This window comes from Monopterus albus, unplaced genomic scaffold (assembly GCF_001952655.1).
Source record: "Monopterus albus unplaced genomic scaffold, M_albus_1.0 scaffold23.1, whole genome shotgun sequence".
Lineage (NCBI taxonomy): Eukaryota > Metazoa > Chordata > Actinopteri > Synbranchiformes > Synbranchidae > Monopterus > Monopterus albus.
The window spans coordinates 1,857,576-1,863,762 of record NW_018127903.1 but is presented as its reverse complement, the minus strand read 5'-3'; positions in this window follow the sequence as shown (position 1 = coordinate 1,863,762).

Genomic DNA, 6,187 nt, shown 5'->3' with positions numbered 1-6,187 from the left:
GGCACCCGCACACACACACACACACACACACACAGCCACACACACACACACACACACACACACACAGCCACAGGCTCACACATGCACAGGCTGTGAGCACTTGACAAACTCCCTCCAGTCATGCAATCACACACTTATGACCATAAAGTCATTGACACGAGGGCTTAAAATGGGAATGTCCCTAAACTCTGTAATTTACTTAGCAGCCATTCTTAGATAGTCCAGGAGAGATCCAGATGATAAAAGTCACAATTCTTTTAATTTCTGCTAAGTCTGGATTTGACCTTATGAAATCAAATTTTAGATAACTTTTCCAGACACTGAATACACCATGTCACGCTTATCATTGTTCAGATTTTTATCTGGAAACAGTTCACAATAGCTGAGTAATCCTCCAGTGAATGGTGGATTGACACAATCACCTGTTAAAATAACCTTCCTTTAAAGGTAAAGAGTTTCCATCATCATCTCTGTTTCTATGGTCTTCTATGCTACAAATACAAGGCCGTTTTTTTTTAAATAATGTAATGTTCACGAGTCAGCCACTATGAAATAAAGGATATCTCTGGTGTTACAAAACACTGCCATAAAAAAGTAGTCAGAACAATGACACAAATCTGTTAAGCCTAACTATACCAGCTTTTGTTTGGAAAGGTATTCATTTCTCCCAGAAAGACTCACAAACCCTTACTGTGAGCTATGTGAAAAATATGGCATTAGTTTTTATAAGCAAGCATACAGCACACACAGACACTGCTCTGGCTAAGGCTTGCATGCCAGTGGGGGGGGAGCATGACACTCCAGTGCCGTTATTCTTACAACTTCCTGATATTAGAGGCGCTCCTGCCTTTCCCTGTGGATGGGAACTGCAGTGCTGTTATGCTCCACTTCAGAGGACTAAGGCATTTCCTCTGCTGGAGTGTAGTGGCAGCTGTTGTTGGAGATGAGGTCTAAATGTGGGAATGATTGTATGTCCAGTGGGGATTTGAACATGTCTGTGTGTCTAATCAAGATTTTCACCTCATCCACTCACACTCCTTTTTCTAATTGTCACAGGCTTTTTGTTTAGCTTCCTGCCTTTCTGACAGAAACTAAACTAAATGAATAGATTGCGGGTGACAGTGTGTTGAGAGGTCCGGACACACACAACATCCTCTTAGACTTTCCCAGAGCATTCTTAAATTCAGAATCCATTCATGAACATGTCTCTTTGATCATTCATACATTTTTAACAAGTTTTTATACAGTACATGCAACTGTTACACATCTAATGATGTGTGGTATTGCATAACCTACAAAGTATTTGCTGCTGAATAAACTTTTGCATTAAACAAAACGCATTCTTGTAGGCATGGCCGTGTCCAAAACCAGTTTTTCTGGGGTGTACCAATGCTTTTGTAGCAGGTTTTTGTGTGGTCATGTGTTAGTGTCTTTTTTCCATACTAATATGTTTTCCCTTGCACATCTCTGCATGCTGTGAGAGGCCAAGACCCACCTACAATACCTTGCTACATGTGCTGTCATATATGCATATGTATGTACACTTTCAGTGGTTGCAATCTTATGTTTAAGGTGTTGTAAATATAGCATTCCCTGTGACATTACCTTTTTGTCTCATGAATATACAGTTTTACAGAAGGAGTTGCTGGAAAGTAACCAAGGTTTTAAGCGTCATTTCTGTCAGCTGTATTTCAAACATACAAGACCCTGCTGTGCCACAGAAATCATGAAGCATGTGAGCTTATATAGGCCAACTGCAATAAATGTTTGTAACTTACTTATAGTAGTTCTCTGTGTGCAAAGTTCAAATCAGCTTTATTTGTATAGTGCTAAATCACAACAACAATCATCTTGTGGCACTTTACATAGTTTGGTCTAGAGCTTACAGCATTATAGTGAAAAAACCCTAGAAAGCCCCCTTGAACAAGTGCTTAGCGACAGTGGTAGGAAAAACTCCCTTTAACAGAAGTCTAGGCTTATAGCAATATAAATAAAGAAAAACTCAGTATCACCTGAGCCAGAATATGCAGTTTTACAAAAAGAAAGTTTTAACACTAATTTTAAAAGTTGAGAGGGTGTCTGCCTCCTGAGCCGAACAGTTATGGTCATCCACATTATTATTAGCTATCAAAGTAGGCAGGTCTCCTTGTTACTGAAGATGAATCCTTTTCATGCTTTTGTTGTTCATTATATGATCATTTAAAGGCTAAACTATAATTATCCTTCAGTTCTATTTTTCTGGGTAGATGATTATTATAAAAAAATCTTGAATTGGGGAATTTTCTGAGGCAAAACAATGTGTGCAAAGTAATATTATGTGAGAAATCATGTTCTTCTCTGACAAATGCATCAAAACTGCACCGTTTTTAGTGACTTATAAGTCTATGTGGGGTGGGCACTTGCATGTGCATGACATATAAGCTACAGCAAATGCCTTAAATCTTAAGTGGCCTGATTTTCAATGCATTAGTTGTTTAAGTGAGAGAATTCAAGGCTTTTTTATTATGATTTTTTTTTTTCGTACTTCAGCAGACTGAAGTTACTTCTGTCTCACCTCCTCATCTCTTGGTAATACTTACTGTACTTCAGTGGAGGAGTCATGTTATTGCTTTCCTGGAGGTAGTTAATGAGGTGAGTGTGGGAGAGGCTCAGTAGTGGTGATGATACAACTGAGTGGAAATTACTCACAAGCAGTGCACACACATTTTTCTGACAGCAGAACTTACAAGCATATCAGCAGCTTGGGGCAACAAAGACAATTAAGATCAATTCGGGTGTCAGATGTGTGACAAGAGAAGAAAAACATCAATGATATGTAGCTGAGTTGGGGACAAAAAGCTCCAATTGGAAAAAGAAAGAGAAACAATGCATAGTGCACACTTGCACATCATAGTCAAACATTCTTCACCTCAGTGTTTGTTTGTGTGTGAGAGAGAGAGAAGCAGGGGGATCTCCATGTTCTGTGTGAATATGGGTGTTTTCTAAGCTTACAGGCGAGGTCACTGCTCAGCTATGCACCTACACAACAATCCTGATATCTCTCCCCCTTGAGCCGCAGTGTGCATGTGTCTGTGACTCTCTGTGCATCTGCTCAGTGCAATTTCAAATTACATTCAACTCTGTAAATACAAACACCAAAAAAACTGGATTTTTCAGACTGAAGCTCCCTTTTCTCTTCACTTTATCTCATTAGGCATGAATGATAAGCTCTGACTCCCTCATTGTTTCAAGGTTGCCTTGCTTCAGTGAAATATGACAAATATAAACAAATGGAAGCGTGAAATAAAAAAGGAATCACAAATCTATGTTAAAAAGGAGCCCTGTGTTTACATTCCCATACATAAAATGGTGTCAGGAGGAGTGGCTGTGTTTATGGAGCAGACCTTGGGGAGGTCTAGACTATCAACATGTAGACGAGACATGCTTAGAGGAGGTTGAGAAATACAGAGGAATGTGCTGTCATCCCTCAACCAATGCACCTCCTTTGTATGTTTTGTATTACTAGTTAGTCCACGTTTATATAAAATTTAACTGTCATTCTGCAGGTGTATGTGTGGCAGTAGCCTGGTGAGGCAATGGTTAGCACTGTTGTCTCACAGCAAGTAGGTTCTGGTTTTGAATCTCATGGCCTTGTGTGGGGTTTGCATGTTCTCCCTGTGCATGGGTACTCCAGCTTCCTCCCACAGCAAAGACGCAGGTTAGATTGTCTGATGATTCTAAATTGCCCTTAAGTGCAAATGTGAGTACGACTTGCCTGTCTTTGTGTGTTAAACTGCCAACCTGGCTAGGGTGTATCCCACCGCTCGCCTAACATCAGCTGGGATTGGCTCAGGCCCCCCACAACCTTCAACAAGATAAACAGTACAGATAGTGGATGGATGGATATTTGTTTGTGTGAGCTATTTTATCTTTGAAAGCTATAAAGCTCTGAAAATGCATTCTTACCCTTGATTAGCTCATAGGCTTATTTTAAACAATAAAAAGTGCTCTCCCAAATTTGATCAAACCATACACACTCTAGATTTAAAGTTCACTGCACTCCTCATTACATTGCTCAAGCATCAGCAAGATTTGTCCATCTGATTATTTCAGCCTCAGTCACACCAGTATGGTCCATGAACACCTTCATGTATTACTCTCAACTGACTACGCTCAAGACCACGTTTTCTCTTATAGGCTCTCCAATATAGGCCATTTTATCGGCTCCCGAGAGAATCCTGGAAAATTAGAGCCAGATGCGGTGATGTCAAAGCATCTGTGACTGTTAAGTTGTCTTCTACAAGGCTGTGGTGCAAGAGCAGAGGCAAGGTTAGTAGGCAATCTGAGCAAAGCCCACACAGATCAAACAAATCATAAAGGTCTGTAATCATGTTCAGACTGATGCTCATGACCACTGCTGACATGGTCACTGCTACACACGCACACTAGTAAATCCCTCCTAGAGAATGAAAGGAAAACTGATGTATGTCACTGGTTATTAAGAGTTTGTTGGCAGGCAACTTGACTGGTGTGTTTTCCAAGAAGACAGTGATTGTAACACACATGCACCCGTAGCATATGCACATGAATATTCTACTACCCGCAACCACTACCATCTTCCGTCATCAACCTCCTAAAGTTACGCACCATCAGCCACATCACTAAACATCAACATGGTAGCACTCTGCCCTTTCATCCATGTTTTTGTGGCTTTCTGTGATCCCTTACCAGACTTACGCTGTTAAAATCTCAGCTCACAGCATGGTGATCTTGATGATGCATGTGTTCAGGGAGCCATCTGGGAAGAGTTGCTGACTAAGTTTGTCTTGCACCTAAAGGTTTGAGGAAAAATAAATCATACAAGATTGCACATATATAAGAGGGTAAGCGTTTAGTAATTTATAAGCCAAATTCTACCATTGAAATTGAACAAATAGTAAGAATGATACAGAGGCTACGACAGCCCTTTTATAACTGCTAACATAACACGTGACTGAGGCACTGATTCTCCAGCTAACATTATATTGCACTGCTTTGAATTCTTTGTGTGCCACGATCATCTGGCCGAAAGACATGCAAATTTGACAGCACTGCTCAACATGATTTACTGGCTCTGAAACAGTAAATATGTCCTATTGGGCCACAACCAAACTCTGTGTCTGAGTGTGGGGAAACTACTACCAGTCCTGTGGTGATGGACTCAGGGTTGCAATGCATATCCTTAATTCTGTATGATATTTTTGTATTTTTCTTTTTTTATCATAAAAAGAAGATATTGTCTGTTTTGCATTTAGGACACTGCTGGAGGTCCCATAAATGCCTTAATTTAAATTGAAAAACCAGCCTAACATATGAGACATAAAGCCTACTACACAGTATAATTAGATTGCTTCATCATGTACATCGTAGTCCATCAAGGACATTTTTCTATGTTTCACACCATGTAAAGTTGCCACTAGGTGGCACAGCTGCATCAATCTCACAGCGTATCAGTCTTTGCATATGAGCTATAGAGCTGAGAAAGACAAAGGTAATCAACTGTTTTTCCTGCTTTCTTTTATTCTACCAAAATTTTATGCATTTGGTGGTGTGACCTATCTGACAAAATCCATCATTAGGTTGAGTTTATTGTAACTGGTCTCAGTTACATTCACAACAATGAATAAATATAATGAATGTAGATATTTTCAAATCTAGTTTTGTTTTTAATCTTATTCTCATGCAGTTGGATAGTTTCTCCTTAAAAATACAAACCCAAATGGCCAATTCTTTGCATGTCAAAGCAGCAGGCACAGTGCAAGTAACACCTCATTTGTTTCAAGTGCCAGCCTACTACCAATCCTCACACACAATAAAATGAGACTGATGCTGTGGAACAAGGTCATGCTCCTTGAAGCTGATGATTTTAATACCTCGATTAAATAGAACAAATTTCTAAAAGATCAATTAAGTAATATTGAGGCAACTACATTTTATTTTTAAATAATTTTTGTATTGGCCAGTGCTGTACTTACTGTGCTTGTCTCCAATCACACATCTGGCGTCTTGGTGGTAATCATGTATGAACAGTGGGTACAGAAAGTATTCAGACCGCCTTAAATTTTTCACTCTTTGTTATATTGCAGCCATATGCTAAAATCATTTAAGTTCATTTTTTTTCCTCATTAATGTACACACAGCACCCCATATTGACAGAAAAACACAGAAT